Source organism: Dasypus novemcinctus, chromosome 5 (genome assembly GCF_030445035.2).
Source record: "Dasypus novemcinctus isolate mDasNov1 chromosome 5, mDasNov1.1.hap2, whole genome shotgun sequence".
Classification (NCBI taxonomy): domain Eukaryota; kingdom Metazoa; phylum Chordata; class Mammalia; order Cingulata; family Dasypodidae; genus Dasypus; species Dasypus novemcinctus.
The window spans coordinates 92,046,755-92,067,802 of record NC_080677.1 but is presented as its reverse complement, the minus strand read 5'-3'; positions in this window follow the sequence as shown (position 1 = coordinate 92,067,802).

Sequence of the window (21,048 nt, the reverse complement as noted above, 5' to 3'; positions counted from 1 at the left end):
ATGATCTAGGCACAATTTCAGATCCCTCTCGCTAGTGGGAAGAGGCTACAAGGCTTGAGGTGGTACCTAACAGAGACGGGTGCAGTTTTTAACTTCGCGTGGTAATTTTTTGTTGCTGAGAGCTAAGACAGCCATGGCAGGTGGGATTGAAAGCTGGAAGTCAGAGGTCTCGGCAGGAGCAGGACCAAGTCTCTTTCAAGCGAGAAGCAGAACCAGAAGCATACCACAATGTTCATACATGGCTCAGCAGTGTGTGTACTGGGTGGGCATGTATGAGATTAACACTTTCTTTGTTCATGTCTGTGTTTCTCAAAATATCTGCAATGGACATTTATTATTTTGTCATAAGAAGAATATATGATATCAAAGTTTACATGTTTTGAATTGATTCCTTTATTGATTACATTGACTGGAAAAAAGGATAAATAAGTACATTAACTAGTTATGTGTTCAACACCTAAACAGCATTCCTTTTTTCACTTTTCCATGCACAAAGATCATTTTGGTTAAATAAAACATCTCAGAGTAAATACCTCCTACAAAGAGTTTGTGTATATGATGACAGATTTAACTGATCAACTGCTACTCTGAATTTATTTCAATCAACAAATATGAATATGCATATAAATATTAGTGTTCAACATAGAGCTAAACTACAATTCATAGCATGAGAATTATTAGAAAACTAATAATTAAAAATGTAATTTATATTTTCTTTGGAAAGAAAATCAAACAATAAGTAACTTTCTAAGTCTCTATTACTTTATTGCAGCTATCAGTATATAATAATATATGGACTGTGCTATCAAACTCTAACATTGGGAGAAACCAAAATATTGCATGAATTTAAATGAATTACCTTTATCAGCAGGAATTATAACAGAAACTGATGATCTCAATAGGATTCTGATTGCTGTTCTTTCCAAGTTTTTCAGGCTATTGCTAATCTAAATCTTTTGTTATTTACATATTGCTTTAGTAAGTCCTTAAGAAACTATGTCAATGATCAAAACATGATGCCACTTAAAGTGAAGACTTAAAATTATGCTAAGTGACTAAGTAATATTTTGAAGTCAGGACAGTGCTGGTTATCCACCCTGAAACTTTAGGCACTTTCTGATTCATTTTTAAAAGGGACATTTCTCCTTGCATGTAAGCTGTTGACCAAAAGCCTGTTGTCTATGGCTCATTACACTTCTTGGGTGTTTCACAGCTGTCACTTGATTTTTATTTGTCCCATGACTGTTGAATATTCAAAGAAGTGGGTGGTTTTTCTGATTATGCCAGTTTCACCTCCATGACTTAACTATATTTGATTTTATTAGCAGTATATTGCTGGCATTTAACCCATTTAAAAAAAATTTTTAAGTGTACTGTGGGTAAGGGGAAGACACTCATATTGATGGAAGAGCTGTTCATTGGGACTAACTTTTATTGGGACAGCATTATGGCAATATCTATTAGAGTTTCAAATGTTCTTATCTTCTGATGCAGCATTCTGTTACCAAAAAACTTTAATTGAAAAAATGGAGGAGTGTCTTGTTACCTTGTATTTGGTAGTGTAAGATATTTTAAACTTTCCCAAATAAATTCATTTCCGACAGTTTCCAAAACTGAAGGTGAGCTTTCTTTTACGTTATGCTTTTTTTTATCATATAGCTTTTTAACAAATGTATTGTTCAGTAAGGGTTTCGGATTCAGACAACTTTTATTCTTTGGCACTGGAAGGCCTCTCCTAATTCCTGAATGGCATACAAACAGGTAAAATCACCTTTCGAATCAGATTTTTTTAGATGCATTACAACCCAAGGAGCAGACATAATCTAAAACTAAAATCATTTTAATAACAGCTTAGGTGTCTCTGAGATTTTATATCCCACAATGTCAGGGAGACTGCAGAATAAAAGTCTTTCTGTTTCATTAGTAAAGACCATTATATCATCATAGAGTTTGCGAATTATCCACAACTCTTTCAAATAAATACTTCTCCACAGTGCAGTCCTCTTAAAATATTTTGGGCAGATGAAACAAATCAAATGAACTCATGCACCCATGGAAAAAAAAAATGAATGAAAGTTGAAAACACAAACACTACTGTGGCTTATGGAATTTGTAGTTTAATGTAAACAGGGTGGCTGCAATGCTAATCTTTTATTTATTTAAAACAACGGGGAAGGTCATGAAAATAATTCACCATACCGGTTCTGGCATGTATGTCAGTAAAGACAGGAATGTTAATACAAAATTAGTTTGCTGTCTCCAACTCATGCTGCTTGCAGTAGTTTTGAGTATGAGATCACTCTTTTTCCCTGAGCAGAAATAGTAGTTTGCAAGCTTTGTTTTATGAGTGATGCTTAAATAGAGGATAAGGATTTAATACAATCTTTGAGGCCAAAATAAAACTTTGTGATGAGCAAAAACTTAAATCTTAATGAATATATTTTCAAGGAACACATTTTACCTGTAAACTGTAAGACAGTTATTTGCATGTAAATAAAAAAAGTTAAACCAAACAAAAATTAAATTTAGCCAACTCACTAATTTGATTAGGAATATTCAGCAAAATTTCACTTTTTCTTCCATGAGATTCCCATACTTAAGGCTTGCAAATGAAGGTCACATGAGCAAATCTTGTTTTGTCAGGTGGATGGTGTATGGTATACAGAACCTTGATAAAAACCAGCTGCAATGACTTGATATTGGTTAAGGCTGAAAATCAGACTGTGAAAACAAATACTATATCTTGGCTCAAAATACTTGCCACATCTGCCAACAATTAGTTCTATATCAGACTTAGAAAAGGGCACCGAAAAACAGGTTCACATTTCAGAGCAAGCAAATAAACATGGTACTGTGCATCATTAGTCATCAAGTGTATGCAAAGTTACCCAACTTCTAGACTGAAACTTAGATCGTCAATCTTATGGTTCAGCAGAAAGTGTTAGTTGAAAGGAGTCCAGGGAGTTTGCAAGTTGATAATCTAATCAGACCACTGACTTATGGGAGCCACCCAACCACTGTTTATTATTCCAGATAGATGAGAGCATCCAGGGAGGCTGGAGCACTAACCTTCAGAAATGGAAGATTTTAAAAGCATTCAGATGTTATCCACTGACATTTCTGGTCAAGATTTATGACACAGTTCAAGGTGGCAATAGATAAAGAACAAAAACTGATCTTTCCAGCTATACCTCTTTTCTCCTAAAAATGCACTTTTTTTAACCCTGTCCTTAGCTTTCCTTCAAGTCCTATTCAAATTTTTTCTAAGACAGTGAATCTATTCAGGGTAGTTTTGATGCCATGTGACTCCCTAGGTGGATGATTTCTGGTATAAAGATGCATGCTTGGCTTTTTGAGTTCAGTTTCTAACCTGAGAAGTGCCATCTTCCTCTATCTCATACAAGGCGTCTTGTTCTCCCAGTCTGCTAGGGTGGTCCCACAGGTATAAACCAATCTGGGCTGGGAACATTGCTGCCACTGCCCTGAAATACTCCATGCCCTTGCCAAGTTGGCTGTCACTCTTGCTATAGCATGCTGACAGGCAGATTCTGTTCCAGGTGTTTAGATTTAGGCTTTCCTTCCAGGCCGAGTCAATGACTTTCTCGCCTTCTTCCCTCACCATGGAAAAACATCCTAGAGAATTGAATGGCCAGACAGAATGTGTCTACCTTCCTGTCCTATATGGCTCCTCCATATAGCTCCTCCTGTTACTCTGTTCCTTCCAGTAAACGTGTTGTATGTTTCCTAAGGTGTCCTAACAAATTACCACAAAACTGGGGGTGTAAAACAACAGAAATGTTTTCTCATAGTCTGAAACCTAGGTGTCCACAGGGCTGGGCTCCCTCCCAAGGCTTCTAGGAGAAAATCCTTCCTTGCTTCTCCCACCTTCTAGCAACTCCAGGTATTCCTTGGCTTGTGGCAGCGTAACTCCAATTTCTACTTCCACCTTCACATGGTCTTTCCTCTGAGTCTCCTCTTCATTTCTGTGTGTCCATGATTCATATATCCCTCTATTTTTCTCTTATATGGATTCCCGTCCTTGGGTTTAGGGCCCACCCTAGATCCACAATGATCTCATTTTGAGATCCTTAACGTAATTGCACCTGCAGGGGTCCTTTGTTCAAATAAGGCCTTGCTCACAGGTTCTAGGAGTTAAGACATTGACATATCTTTTAGATATGTTCATTCAACCCACTAAACCTGTCTCCTCCCCTTCTCCAGTGGAATTTTGGTTAGGCACCTCTTCGGAAGTTTTTTTTGTTTTATTTTTTTAGGTACTGAGAGCTGGGGACTGAACCTGGGATCTTGTATGTGGGAAGCTGCTGCTCAACAATTGAGCCACACTGGCTTTCCTGAGTTGTTTTTTCTTGTTTGTTTGGCCTGGATTTTGTTTTTTTGTTTTTTTTTTTCAGGAGTCACAGAGAACCAAAGCTGGGACCTCCCATGTGGAAGGAGGGAGCTCAGCCGCACCCTCTTCTGGAATTTTAACCAACAGATTCACTGTTATATATTGTATTTCTCTCCTAAAACTTCACTATTCTATCTCTCTTTGTTCTCTCTTGGCTGTATATCAGATAGATCTGAAAATCCAGGGTGAGACGTGTGCACAAATATACGAACATACCACACACACACATACATACATACGGAAAGATGAGAGGACACCATATGTTAGATTACATTATCTGTGCAATGTGAGTAATTGAATTGGGTGGGGAAAAGAGGTATTAAACAAATAATTCTTTTTAGCCCTAATTGAAGTTTATTCAAGAACATTATTTTAAATATTCATTAGTAATAAAGTGGAAAAGTTTGGCTATAGAGTCTCTACAATATAAAAAAAGGAAGATGGACTTTCTACTACTATATTCCACTTGAAAGAATAATTTAATTAAAAGGCAAAGCCAGCAAGAACTTCGTCATCTGCATGCAATGCAGGATATTATATAATGACCTTCATTTAAAACCCAAATCATTAAAACTAGTAGGTCTAACTGGTGACAAGGGAGGTTTCAACATCAGGCCCAACAGCTTAAAAATATGAATAAAAACCATAGCTTAAATGAATCAGTCCATTGAGAACTTATTGCAAAGCAAAATGAGAGAAGAAAAAAGTTACCTAGGCAATGAATCCTTCTGCTGCACTATTTTATCTTTTGACATGTACTTTTTTTTCAACTTTTTTTCCCCCAGAATTTCCTCCTTTGTATGAAATTAACTGAAATCTATATCCTAGGGAAAAATTCTTTTAGACAGTTTGGATGCACCAGAGAAAATAATCTTTGGAGGTGGCTAAATCACCTCTCATCCACCTCAACTCATTTGTCACATAATCTCCAGAGAAGTGAGCATTTGAAATAAAGTGAGGCAGTTGAGGCCTCTTAGAGGGGCATAGATATTCACTGATAAAAATTTCTGGACATTTTCAGCAGTAAAACACTAGCTGGAAACGATGTGTTTAGCCTCTGTAACAAAGATCTTTGTTTTGACACCGGTTTCTTCATGACAGCCACTGTACATAGGTATGATTAGATAAACATTTAAATAGCAACTAAATTATTTTCTAGTTAGTTAAAATGGTTTCTAACCTTTGGAGCAAAACAGAGTCACTAATGAAATTTTTTGTTAAAATTATGTAATGGTGATCCTTCACATTCACCAAATTCTCTTTTCCTACTTTCTCTCTCATAATTTTGTATCTACTCTTTGTGTGTTTACTTTTCCATGTGAGCTATTACCTTAGTTTCCCTTTATCTCCTACAGATCTGAGTTTCTAGCTGCAAACACAACCAAAACTTTTCTTTCCTCATGATGACTTCCAAAAATGAACAACAGAAAAATCCTGGAACACACTGTTTTCCTTGGAAATGTAATGCCAGTGCTGTCAGAACAGAAATGAAAATTAAGTGAAAATGCTTATTTGATGTCATTTTAAAAATTTGTTATGAACTTGTTGCAATACCTTAGTCTCCTTCAGAAGCTGTATCTCCACCAAATCGATAGAATGAAAAATAAAGTATTTCTTCAACAAACGGACTTGTTATTTAAACATGAACTGACTAGCCACTCTAGGTTACCAATAATTTAGTCACATAATAGTCAAACTAATCACTTAAGCAGATATGACTAAATAAACTGATTTATAGATATATATATATGCTACAAGTATAGTAAATGTGGATAAGTAACCTTAGAAAGGAAAACAAGTCTAGAGACCCCTTATTTAGTGTATAGTGAATTGCCTTTATCAAATAGTGTTCTGTTGTTTCATTATTGGACATAGGTTGATTTTAACTTTAGTAGAAAAATATTTACTGTTAGGTGTCTAAAGACTGAGTACTAATCCTTGATCATAGTTTTGTCTTGGTCAGAATATATATGCACTCTCTGGTCCCCAATATTTTTTTTGCCATAAAAGTGTTAAGTATGTGAGATGATCTCATAGGTCCATTGCAATTCTCACTCTCTAGCTGAATGTAACATTAGGTCTGGAATATGTATCCCAGAGGACAATACAAATATGAATCTGGATAGGTCCCCAAGTCACTAAATTTCAATGAATATGTATTGCTAATTAATGGTATTGTTATTAGCATTTCATAATGCAGCTAAAAAGGGAATATGCATGTAACTATATGAAATATGAAATGATTACCAAAACACATTTGATACTATACTGTGTTTTAATGGAGTGTCTCTTGTTGAAAGTAATCCCAGTGGTGTGTTTTCAATAATTGCTTGGATTTTCAGTGACCATGATTTACAATAAAATAATTAAAACCTAAATTAAGCCCATAACAATAACCTTAAGTGTTATGTAGAACAGCCAACAGATATCTTTACATACATTGGCATTAATTTGCCTATCAGGTTATTTCAGAGTATATTAAAATATGTACATTTGAAATGCTCATATGTTATTGAAGAAACAACGTGAATACAACAATGTTCAATAGGCAAACTGCAGATTCTTTTTGAAAATTAATCCCCTGACCACTAATTATTTAATCAGGGAGGATTTTAAAAAATGAATTTAATTAGATGTAGTGATGAACTAATGTTAAAAAATATCTCAATACATTTTTAAAAAGTCTTTTAGTACATACTATTCTAATAGTTAACAGTATAAAAATTGGCAAAGATTTATCTGAAAACTTTTATGTATTTTTTAAATTGCTAACTTTTTCAACATTTATATGAAGAAACTATATGGTGTGTATCTTAAATAAAGCATGGACTTCAGAAGATGAAATGCCAGTTTTGCCATTTATAAGTTATAAACAAATAACTTCATTGAATCTCATTTTTCTCTATAGTTGTTGGGATTCAAAGGAGTAAGACAGTAAAATCAGGACAAAAAGAATTTTTGTGGAACTGAACTATAATTACCTCTATCCTACCCTGTGACAGGTATGGCACTAGATACTTAAGATTCACATATGAAACACCATCCCTACCCTCAGTCAATCACAAACTCTAGTGCATGGATCTCTTTATGTTGTGTGTTGGGAGAGTTTTGGAGCAGAACACTAATGTAAATAAACAGGTAATTACTTTGGGAACCCAGAAACCTGGGCAACTACAAGAAATGCAGAGACAGGAAAAGTCTCTCCAGAGAGGTAATTTTGAGTTGGATCGTAAAGAAGAAATTGGATTATTCATAGGAGATTGTTGAGGGGAGGGATTATGTTCCAGTAAGAAGAAACAACATGCATGAGGAAGGCACAGAGTTGTAAAATTGCCTGAAAGAACCAAAGAAAGGATGAGAAATTCAGTGTGGCAAAATGAGAGATAAAGCAGGAGAGGGTTGTGTGTTTAAGTAAAGATCTTTGTAAAGTGAGCTAAGGAATTTGAATTCATTCTTTCTGTGAGTCCAAAGTCAAAATGGATTTTTGTCAGTAAATGTTTTGCATTGAGGAATGTTGTTTAGGCAGTAGAGTGGAGGATGACCAAGGTATGGAAAAGGAGATAAAGAAATGGAAATAGCAGCATATAAGAAATGGTTTAGAATCCATGGGTATGGCTGTGAGAATCTTGGGAGAATGAGGGGATAACAGACCAAACAAAATAGACTATTTGGGGAACAAAATCTGGAAAGAATCAGGTAGATGGGGTCAAAAAAATCCATCCTCTGGGACAGACGCAGCAAAGGTAAGTGACACCATGAAGGAAGACACATTTCCTTTCCAATCACTGTGCAAAATGCTTATTTACATAATCTGATTTAATAATTGTTATACTGGGAGATAGGCATATTACCCTCAATTGAATGGTGAAGAAATAAGAGGCTAACAAAGCTTCAAAGGGTTTCCCAAGGTCACAGAGCTGTCAAGTGGCAGAAGCCAAATAGACTAGCATAGCAGCATGTGGTTGGAAAATTGAGTGAGTTCTTCCACGGTGAACTTCATTTTCTCTGTGAATACTGGGTAGGATAAGGGATTTAGAGAATGGGGTACACTTTAGGAATAGCCTTTCTAGAAAGTGTAGAAGAGTTTACCAGAGAAAGTAAAAACATTGCTGGACCCTAGGAAGGCTGGAAATTATAAACTTAACAGTAATATCAATTTCCTTGACTCTGTGGTTTTCTCCAGCAATATTTGGCAATATCACAACATGAGAGCAAAGAATATACTCATAAGGCTATACTTTATCAGTTTTGCTCTACGTTGGGAGATATTCATGGATATAGACTCCATGAAAATGGAGTTTGGTAGGCAACTGAGATAGTGAAGCTGGCCAGCTGGTTGGCCAGAAGGGACTGGTGGCTTACAGGGCATTTCAAATGCATCTTCAGGTTATGGCCATGAATAAGTCTGGGACCCAGGTTGTCATATCTCCAAATTTTACAAGAGAGGGTGGAGATACATATTTTAATACAGAATCTACATTTTAAAATACTGGCTCTTAAAAAAATCAACAAAAGGAAAAACAAAAATAACTATTGTGCTTAATAAACAACCTCTAGCCCACTAGTTAATGATTTCTTGCTCTAAGTAATTCTCTTGTGAATTTGTAAAGTTGACCTAATTCCATATGAAAGTCAGCAATGATTTACTGTGCCATAGGATGCATTTAGAGATTAGCAGTACCCGAATTAAGTTTCACCCAAGACTTGGATGCCATTCAGAAAATACTTAGAGGAATTTGGTTGATGTCTTGGGAGATATAACCAAACTTGAATTCGGAGACCTTTTGGGGGTTGAGATGTATCACAGTTTCCTATTATGTATCCCCTGAACTGTAAATCACATTGGAATGGAAATGTATAACTAGTTGAATCTTTCCCACACTCTGCAAGGTGACAGACTTCTGGGATGCCTAGGGAAAAACATATTTTAAAATAATTGAAATTTTAGCTTGACACGTCTCAAAACTTTTTCCTATGTGGGTAATAAAACACTACCTTCTGAATATATTATACAAGATAACATTGAAAGAAGATTAATAAAATGTTTTTATCATCTTCTGCATGCTAGCTATGTTCTATATGCCGGAAACACAAGGGTTCAAACCACTATCATCTTTTCCTGGTACTTAAGATAGTAGAAAAAGCACAAATCAGAACTGAACATTCTCTGACTCTTGTCACTTGCATATAAATGTATTCAGATGACATAGCACTACTTAGGGTAAATCTGGAGCAGAAATAACTCAGTCTTCTGACTGATTTCAGTTTCACTTGTTCCTGGTTTAGAGATAATAGATTAGTATTAAATGGAAATAAGTCAAGGTCATGGTTTTGTGGTCATAAGTGAAATTCATCAGGCTCAGCCTTTTTCCTATATCTTGTCTGACTTGTGCTGAAACTTTTCCTATTCAGATGACTTATGTGGAGAATTCAAGTAGTATTTCTGTGGTAGGTTTCAATATGATATTCACGGTCTTTAGTAAGAAAATTACACTACCTGTCAAATTGATGTTCAAATGCTACCATGCCTTTATGGGACAGCTTTTCTCTCCTTTGCTATTATATGTTTCCAATAGAGCAGATAGATTTGTTTCAAGTTGAGCTGAGACATTCATTATTAACTCAAAAGGGTTTCATTGGCTGATTAGTTTGCTCTCCAGTCAAGTTCTGAACACTCACATTTCTTTTAACTATTTTTGATCCGCTAATAATTTCTTTTTTAATAGCCTCAATTTTTCCATCTTTGTATGTCTGGAAAGCATTTATTAGTTCTTTATTTAGCAGAATGGAAATAGCACTCCCTGACCTTCATCTTCCTTTTATCTATGTGGTAACAATAATTATAGATTGATAAGTGTTTTGTTTTGTGTGTGAGCTTCTTTATTTTTAAACTACATAGGTTTTTGCCAAAGAGACCATTGTATTTACAATAAAACATGGAAATAGATTCCCTTCCCATAACTTGGAGGAAGAGACATAGCTGGTGGAAGAGTGTCCCAGTTGTCAAAAAGAGTAGAGAGGCATCCTTGGGGTACTTCCTGGCGTAAGGTGATGATTCATGTATGGCAGGCAGGCTGACCAACTAAATGGATCTCTATGAGAGGTCCCTATGTGAGGTTCCAGAAGAATGTCAAGTGAATGACACAGATATGAGGCATAACTACCAGGAGCTCTGAACCCTCTGCCTGGAGGGAATCTTTTCTCTTCCCTTTATTGCTATTTGACCTCAGGAGTGTTAAGTTCTGTCAGATTCAGTTCCCTAATTTACACAAGAATAACAATATTTCTCACACAATGTTGCTGAAGCAAATTCCTTTTTAAATTCACAAAAATCTATGGATATTGCTCTGTCCTAAGAAACAGAGATTATTTCCTCCTAAACAGAAATATTGATAACCTATTTAGTTTTGAAAAGATGAGCCTCAGGGCACATGGGGGAGGATCAAGATTTACAGGGTAGGACAATATAGCAGGCTAAATTGCTCTGTATTATCAAATAAGAATCTTGAGACTTTTAAGAGGAAGAGAGGAACCTTGGGATCTTAAGAAGTATGAAGAGTCCAGCAACTTGGAGACAAGAAATCTGTGTCATATTGGCCAGTGGAAATGGCACAGAGAGAACTTTGGAAAGATTTGAGATTCCCAACAAAATTTGACATGGGTTTTAGTCAATTTTTGACTTTCAAAGAGCCAGTTTCATTTAAATTGTAAAGAACGATTGTTCTCCAGCTAGTATCTGGGCTACAGAGAAACTAGTAGCCCAGTAGTCAAGGGCTTGGACTATGAGACCAGACTGCATAAGTTTGAATACCTGCTCTACCTTTTATTAGCTCTGTGACGTTCAGCAAGTTTCTTAACCTCTCTATGACTCAGTTTCTTCATTTGTAAAATGAGGGTGGTGATAATAGAACCCATGTCATAGAATTGCTGTGAAGATTAAAAAGCTTGGTAGTTGTAAAGATTTGAAACCTGTGCCTGATACGTAGTATTAGGTATGTTGAATAGTATATATTCTCAAAATCTGGATGATTAAATTTAGAATGATACCATGGTGACTGGGGATGTGGAGAAGGGTGGTGATGGGATCGAATGAAAGGGAGAGTGAGTTTCAGCAGGACAGTCCTGGGGAAGCGTGACCATTTCTGGTCTGGGTGAACTCAATGCCCTGTGTCATTCCTATCATCTGCAGATAATGATTGGCTAAAACTGCACAGGCACATAACTCAGTGACAAAAGACAATTGTCAGAGACAATACAGTCTGAATCGAGAGGAACACTGTCCAATTGAAACATAATTTGAGCAACACAGGTAATTTTCATTTTTCTAGTAGCCACATTAAAAAAGTAAAAGGAAACAGATGACATGACTTTCAATAATATATTTTATTTAATTCAATATATCTAAAATTTATCATTTCCAACATGTAATCAATATAAAAGTTTTTAAAGAAGATAATTTACTTTTTGGTATGCATTTCACATTTATAGCACATCTCAATTCCTAGACTTATGTCTAGGGTTCAGTGGACACAAGTGACTCTTGTCTACTATATAGGACAGCACAGAGCTAAATTAAGAGAAGGAAACATGTGCAGATGTCTTCAAGTACATAAATGATCTGCTACTGCTAAGCACGTTCTAGTCAACAGAGCTTTCAGTCCTGGATACTCATCCTTTGGGTACAAAAAGATGCAAAGATGCTTTGAAATGATTGCTTTACTCTTTGTAGGTTACATAAAATTTCTGAGGTAACACCTACCCCACCCACATGCTGTATTTTTCTTCCAATTACATTTATAAATGATTGAGTTGAGCTTGTTTGAAACATCAAGACATGCACATGTTATGCAAAATTAAAACTCTGGTCACACTGAAAGATGCTTGCACTCTCTCTCTAAGCTAAACTCAGCATATAAATACATTACTTTCCCCCCAGCATGGGACATGACTCCCAGGGATGAAGTTCCCTGGCACGGAGGGATTATTACCAAGAACCAAAAAGCAATGCACCTGGAAAAATACGTTGACTAAAAGGGGGAAAGGGTAAATAAAATGAGTTTTTATGGCTAAGAGCTTTCAAAGTAAGTTGCAAGGTCATTCTAGAGGTTATGCATATGCACATTTTAGCAGGATCTCATTGACTGCCACAGTAAATATTGCCTCAAATAGCTGGGCTCCTGAGGGCTCTGGAAACATCTAGACACTATAGGCAGGGCAGAGAGCTCAGGAGTTTGGAGCCTGCCAACGGGCCTTATTTTGGAATTTACATTCCCCAGTGTGACAGAGTTGGACTTATTTGTGGTTTCCCTACACATGACTCTTCTGCCCCTTTTATTCAAAACTTTAGTTTGTACTAGAGTTGATAGGTGTATGTCCAAGAGAGTTAAATCTTTGGGCTGTCCATGTACCAGTTGGGCTCTCAGAGTTGCAACACCTACTCTCCTTTTCAATAGACTCATCCAGGAAAACTGATAAGGAAATGATGATGGGCAATGACCATCCCAAGGAAAAAAGAGAGTCTATAACTGCAAACAAGATAGTTCCATCCACCTTTCCCATGGAATCTAAGACCCCTCTCAATTAGAGGCAGAGTGGGCATCACCATCCCAGCATCCTCAGGATTGGGGAATGGATGATGGACTAGAGTAGACTTCTGGTTATTCTACTATAGACTTATTGTTATTCTAGCAATGGAAGAACTTTTATCATTTGTATGGAGGCAGTGGCCACCGGAAGTTCTGAGGGAAGGGAGAGGGAAAAACAGGTATAATATGGGAGCATTTTCAGATCATTGGAATTGTCCTGAATGGTGTTGCAATGATAGATACAGATCCTTATATATTTTGTCATAATTTACAAAATTGTGTGGGACAGACTGTAAACTATAATGAAAATTATAATCCATGCTTAGTGGCAATGCTCCAATGTGTGTTTATCAATTATAACAAATGTATCACACTATTAAAGGATGTTGTTAATATTGGAAAGTATGGGAGGGGTAGGGAGTGGGGCATATGGGAACCCCCTATATTTTTTATGTAACATTTATGTAATCTAATGTATTTAAAAAAAATTAAAAAGTATTTAAAAAAAAAGAATTATAGGAAAGTTATAATAGTATATATTTCCAAACAGAAAATATCAATAAAGACATAAATTACACAAAGAATAAATAAATAAATAAATATGCTTGCACTAATCCAGAATTGTGATGCTATAATACGTAAGTAAAATCTTTCTTTAAATTTACTCAAACTCATTCAGACGTTTCTGTTTGAATTTGTTGTTTTACATAAACATTAGAATCTGTTCCTAAATAGCAATTGTATCTTTTAACTCACATGTGTGTATTTGTATGTAGACAGATAAATTCTAGGAAATGTTGAAAAATATTTTATTGTGTTCCTATGATATCTACTTAGAAGGAATGATGTATTGAGGTAGAAAACTATAGTTGTTTTACTGTTAGAAAATTTCCAAAGTTTTCTTATAACTCTACTCATGAACTTCCTATGCTTGGTTGATCTTTTGGCTGCACACCCAATGTGGTTCGAACAAAAGTGACCTTACTTGTGAAGCATTTGTGTGACAGCTGATAACTCCTGAGTAACTGAATGATGAGTAGAATGTTTCTAAACAGTTTAAGCAAAAATTACTTTTTAAGGGAACATTGAAGTAGAAGTGTAGGTTATACTATAGAAGATTTGACAGTGCCCCAAGTAGCTAATCAATCAAAATGAGAAAGAGAAATATGTAGTGAGCCACATTTTTTCAGAACACAAGAGTCCTTTCAAGTGCTCTGGTCTAAACTGAAAGATTAAGTGACTGGCTAAAGTCTCGCAATTATTTCCAGAATCGAGAATGAACCTAGGTGTCTTACCTCCTCTGCCTAGGGATTTTTCCAGTATGTTATTACTACTCAAAGTGAAGTAACTAATTTTGAACAAAGAAATTTTTATCTGGGAAGTTAAGGAAAAAGTTGTAAACAACATCTGATTAAAAAATGTAATTCTATTTGTTCTTTTGAATATGCCTTTTAAATGAATAATGTACAATGTCTGGTACACAGTTCACTTGATAAACTATTCTCTTTTATCATTGTTAGGCTCTACTTTAGAGATATATAAATGAAAGCACTCTTCTGCATGGATCTTCAAATTTGAAGGACAACAGCATTTCTATTTGTGAAATATGCTAAAGCGCTGTAATGGGTGTCATTAAATTGTACCTACCTGAGGCACTATAAATCATTCGGGTAAATGAACCAATTAAAAACCAATTACCAACACTGTATGACAATGGAAGATTGAGGAATGGAAGGAAAGGCTGATGTGGCCTGAGCTAAGTGGTAGGAAGACGCTACCCCTGAGGTTGCAGAGAATAGTTTTGACAAGACGGTTAGATGGTGGCTGTTCTTCTCAGTCATTAAATCCTGTGTTTCTTGTAAAAACAGGTGCTTTCTGGCTAGATACTAAAAAGAATTGCAGTGAACAAGTAATTGCATGGATGAGGGTTCTTCATTTGATATTTTATTCTTTGGGTTGAAATTTACTTGGAACAAATAGTGTTCCTATGAAAATTGTCTGCATTTGGCTCTCTGATTTAAGATCTTTCAAATCATTAAAAGTTATAAATTATGAGTCAGTTCTTGAGGTAAGAAAATTTGGCTGAATCAGATGGGCAGTCTTAATAGAAGCTGAAATCACCATTTCGATGACAAATTCACCAGGCATGGTTGAGGGAAAATTGAACAGATATTTTGGGATGATTGTTTTACAATAGACCAGTAATTCATTGATTCAAATGGATTTTTCATTTTCAGGTGTGTGTTGGCTATTTTCAAGGACATACAAACAAATTCATATACCAGCAACAAATGAATGTAGACATCATCTTTGTTATCATATTTTAAAAAAACCAAGCCACGTCACTATTTTCTCCCTTTTAAAATACTTTCAATCTACTTTATTTCTGATAGGTAATTCTAAGGGTCTATACTTTTATCTGACCTTTCTCTGTTTCCAGACATTGCTCTGCAATGCAACAGGAAAACACTCTCTGGATTTCCCCCTATGTTTTTTGTCCGTACTCTACAAGTAGACTTTTCATGTAGAGTATATTGCCTCTCATAGCTGAAATTTCCCAGCATCCTATTAATGGTAACCATTCTTTAAGGCAGGGGTTCTTAACCTTTTATGTTCCATGGACCCCTTTGCCAGTCAGGTGAAAACCACAGACCCCTTACTAAGTCCACACTATAATGTATATTATTTAATAAATATATCATACCTGCACCAACACGCCCCCACAAGAATAACGTTTTTTGAATTTGAATTCAAGCTCATGGACCCCTGGTTTAAGGTCTAACTTGCAGGGGCTCTCAAGTTTTAACCCAAATTAGAATCACCTGGGGTGCTTTAAAAGGCCACCCATCCCACCCTGGGCTGGGACCTACGATTCTGCACCTAAATGATTATGCTGCAACTATTTTGTGGCTGCATATAGAGAAATACTGCCCTGGCTTGGATCTCATCCTGGCTTTGTTTCCATTAAATTAATAAATGCACTAGACATTTTTTTTCTCTCTCTGACCACACAGTTTGGACTACCTGTCAATCCTGTCTAAACTGAACACATTGATTTCCCACAGACCATTCATTATGTTGCTTAAGTGGAAACAGGCTTAACTCTTGATAACATGCTTTACACTATTATATTGTATTCACCAGGACTCTTATTTGCAAGTATCAGAAATCCATTTAAGCAAACTTAACCACAACAAGAAATATGTTAGAGTGGTACTAGGATACCTAATGTAATTAAACCCAAGAATGGGTAGGGCAAGTTTCCAGGACAACCAAGAACACTAATCACAAATACCATTGTGCCTCTCTTTCTTTGTCTTTGTTTCTCTCCTCACGTTGGCCTTTTCTTTTGGTGTAAATGGACTTTCCTGTATATTTGGGAATAAGCTGATGAGCTAGTTCAGAGTTACACTTCTCAAATCTCTAGAAAGTACTGACTAGATTTATCTATAGCCCAAAGTACAACATCCAGAGAAGACTCTGACTGGCCTAGCTTTTATCTGGTGTTAATTTCTCCTTTAGAGCAGGTCTGTAAGACCAGACAATTTTCCATTTGAAACACGAGGTTCAACTGTGGGATGGCTGAAATGTTTCCCAGAAGAGTAACAGTCTTGCTCTCAGAAGATTAAGGAATTCTGAGTAGTAATAGATAACCACTATATTTTCTGATACATATGCATTATGAGATAGACTTTCTAATTTGCTGCATTCCCTTGTGACTTGAGTAAGAAGGGCTAATTTCTACAAGATGTGGCTCAAGAAGGACTGACTCAGTAAAGAAAGTGACTCCATGTTTTCCTACTTCAATTCTCCTTCCCCCAGGTTTCTGGTTATATCTCAGTGTCTGAGAATGAGTCTTGTGACTATTCCCAGACCCAAGAGGGGATGGAGAGCCAACCATTTCTCTCTGTGGTATCAAGAGGAAGGGAAGGCAGGGAGAAGGGAGTTGTAATTTGTATTTAGCGAGTCATCCCACAATATTTTTTACATGGAGTTTACCTGGAACACAGATTTTCAATTTACACTTTCAATCTGCAGACTTGGGCTTTCTAAATGGTATTGTTCCACTTGCTCTGCTTTCTTCCCCAAGGGTATTTAGAATTCCTAGGAATGGTACTGATTCAGTTCTCCTATACCAGCCATTACTGTACTATCTCTATCATTCTTGTACATGTTTTCTGTATTTTGTAAAGGTCTTCAAGCTTGTGCTTCATATCAACTAATTTTCCATTTTTGTAGCACTGTATATTTTAATTGTGGACATGTATCCTTAATTTCCTGTAGTTGTTTTGGCTCCAGACACTAATCTTTTGAGTGATGGTCATATTTCTCTCTTCAATAGTAAAAGTTCAAGTTCAAAGTTCCCAGCCTAATTCCTGAGTTTCTAGAAGGTATCCATTTTGTGCAACACTGATGCATTAATGTATAGTTTTCTACTTCCTTTTCGTGATTCTTTATTGAATTAAACCAATAGGTTAGATGAATAGCTACAATCTCCATGATACTGTATACCAATATTTTTTTCAGTTTCTAATTCCACTAACAATATTTTGCTTATGGAAAACTAAATGCAACTCAACTGTACTACTCTATCGTCCCCTCTATTCTTACTCTGTAGTTTCCTAAGACTTGTCATATCTGAATGAATGTGAAATGTAGGTAGAGGGGGCATGGAATGATGTTATCACCACCTTCAAAAGCCTCACTTATGCAGAATAAATGATGGAATAAATGAAATGGATAGATCAATTTTTTGGTTGGGACTTCCCACAATTTCAAGAGTTGGACAGTAGAGCGGTCCAAAGCATCTTCCTTCCATTTAAATACATGGGCTTTATTTCATATGGTAGAAGCTATGCACAAAGTCCAGACAAGTACTTAATAATATGACAATAGTTTCTTAGTATTGCTTTTCAAATTTTCAGGGTTGTGAGCCTTTCATTGTTTTCTGGTCTTAATGGGTATTTAGGCCTAGGGTTGGAATAGGCTGCAATGGAGGGTACTGGTCCAAAGTCATCTAAATCTTGAAAGATGGTCGGATAGACCCTTAGAGGTAGGAGGAAAAAAGGGCAAGAGAGACCTGTGATTCTGCACCTCACACAAAATCTCTCTTGAACAATACACTTTTTAGGGTATGGATTTACATGTCTTTGGAGCTTATAGTTAACTCCCCTTTAGGTCTAAGAGAAGACAGTGCTCATATGTTCAACAGTGTATTGACCACAATGTTTTCTTTGTAAGTATCCCATACCCCTTCTTAAGATCTTCTGAATTACTATTCTGTATTTTGAAATTCATTCCACATTTTCCATTCTCAACATATTTTTCACTAGCTGTTTTCATTGTCTTCACTCGTTCTTCTTTACCTAAAATTTTCTACATTCTTTTTAAAAGACAGTTTAAAAATGAGCTCAATATATCAACCTTCAAGTGTAATAATTCATTCTTTGCTTCCTCTCATTTATTAGTTTCCCTATTTTCTCCTCTTCTATCTTCCCCATATATATCTGTTACAAACTTTTAAATTCTTTTTCTATTACTATGCATCGAGATGGCATTTTTATTTGCTTCTTTCTATTTAATTTGATTTGTTCTTCTGTTTATAAATGCCTATCCTTTTTGTTGGAAGAGGGGATGGTGAAAATGTATGGTAAAAATGGCTCTGATATTCTATTTTGACTTTCTTCTAATTACTTTTTATAATATTTAATGTCTTCTATAACAAAAGTGGTTCTCCAATTCATTTTAATCAGTGGTTTTTCTTGGAGATTCCCACAATGCCTTCATAACACCAATTAACCCTATCTATAACTACAGAAACAGACTTATTGACTTGACATATTAAGAAAGTTTAATTATTACTTAAAGTAGTGTTGTTGTTTTCTTTTAAGTGAGACTACTCTCAACTCACCCTAATATTGTATTCCTGTATTAACAATGACTGTATTAACAATCTTAGAAGAGAAGACAAACATTTTCAAGTATGCAGTTATACAAATTAATGGCAAACACTGTGAAATGGAGGCTTATAACAGATCTTTTTTGGATCATTTAAAATTAGCTTATGTATTATTAGTTTGCAAATAAATATTTAAACTAGCTGAAATTTGTTCTTAGGTCAGAAATCTGAATAACACTAGGCGGCAGCATGGTATAGAAGAAAGAGCACTGACTGAGAGTCAAGGAGTCTGGGTTCTAGTCTCGACTTTTCTATTGATAATGGGAATAACCCCCTAAGCCTTTCTTTTTTTTTAAAGTTTTGGTTCTTCATCTGCAATAATGAGGTGTATTGACCATGTAATCCAAACAGAGCCTTCTATCTCTAAGCACCTATATTTAATTTGCCATTTTAAAAACAGCTTATGCAAAAGTAAAATTAAAGTCAAGTCCAAATTGTCATTAGTAAAATTTAAATTCCACCCACATGCTCCTCTCATATCTGCAGTTTTCATACTTTATAATTTGTGTGTTGGGGGCTGTCCATCTTTCACCTTTGGAAAGGGCATATTGTATGTTATGACAACTGAACTATCAGCTAAAGAGGACTTAGTGAAATGGATATAAAAACAAAGTTTGAAAAAGTTGTACCTTATCAATGGCTTTGTTGTGAGTTATGCTGAGATAGAAATTGTGGACTCTTCAGTCTCCAAAGGGCTTGTGAGCTGTTGGTAAGGCACACAGGGCCCTCTCCAAAGAGAAATCCTTGGAGGACACTATTATTATAGTCAGCACCATCAACTGATGCAACTGTAGGTGCTAACAGGAAGTGATAAAAGCCACTGTTGGGAACAGTGACTGGAACTTCTTTGGGGCACTCCCTTTAATCAGTATTTTTAGGCTGTAATATCATGGAGACCTTTTATCACTGGTCTCTCCACCATTCAAATAGATCCCCCTTTAAGTAGACAGTCCTTTGTTGAGAGAAGCAGCTCTATTTGATTTCTGACATATAGGTGGTGATCATTGTCTCTGCCATATGAACTCACACCACTGTTGTAATTGGATCAGGGGCTGACCACTGAGTCATTGAAAGCCAATCTATAAAATGGCCAGGGGCTTATGAGGTGGCTTAAAATTAACTCACTTCCAAACAGAGGTATTATTAATTGGCTGAACTAAAATCCATCCCTTTGTAATTTGAACTAGACATATGGGGAAATGTCAGCATGTTAGTAGTAGAAACAGATGAGAAAAGACCCACAAGAAAAATGGCTGCTTGCAGATGCCATAAAATAGAAGGCGTCACCTTTAAGGATATATTTTAAGATGGTATGTGCTGGGAAGTAGAAAAACTAATTCCAGAGTTAAAAAAAAGGTCCTTGGTTGATAGGTGTGGAAGAAAAGACAGAGATCAGCTGAGACTCTACAATGTGGAAGAATCACTGATTACCACTGTTAAAGGGAAAACAAGATAATGCAGCCTCTGGTTCAACATTGGGAACTTCTTCCTGAACTGTGTTCTTATTTAGGTGGTAAATAACTAAATGACTCCCATTTTTATGAAGACTGGCCTCATGGCTAATATTCCTGCCTTACTTACTTTCATGCACTTCCTTAAAATAAATTCCCAGTTAATTAAGCTAAAAGTAAACTGTACTCAACAACATGACTATAAACTGATCTCATAACATGCAAAAAAAAGTCATACAAATCAAATAGCATTTAAAATATCAACTGGAATTGTATGGTGCTAAGAATTTGAAATTGTACAGAATTCCATCAAGTTCAAAGGTCTTCAAACTTTTAGTTAGGCAGATCTAAAGAACAAAATCCAGTCAAGTGAGTAACATGATAAGCCAGCCATCAATTAATTTCTTTCCTCTCTAAATCCATTTCTTTTGCTTTGTGATAATAGAGCAATGGAGCTGGACCTTGTTAACATTTTCCTTTCGCCATATGGCAAAATGTTAGGTGTCATCAATAAAGGGTACAGAAGAGAAAATGCAAGGCTGTAATAGAAAGATTTTCACTCTGTGGTTCTGGTCTTCTATTATAATTATTTGGTGCAAGAGCCCAGTGGCCTTCTGCAGAAGCAGCCCAACTATGCACTCAGCC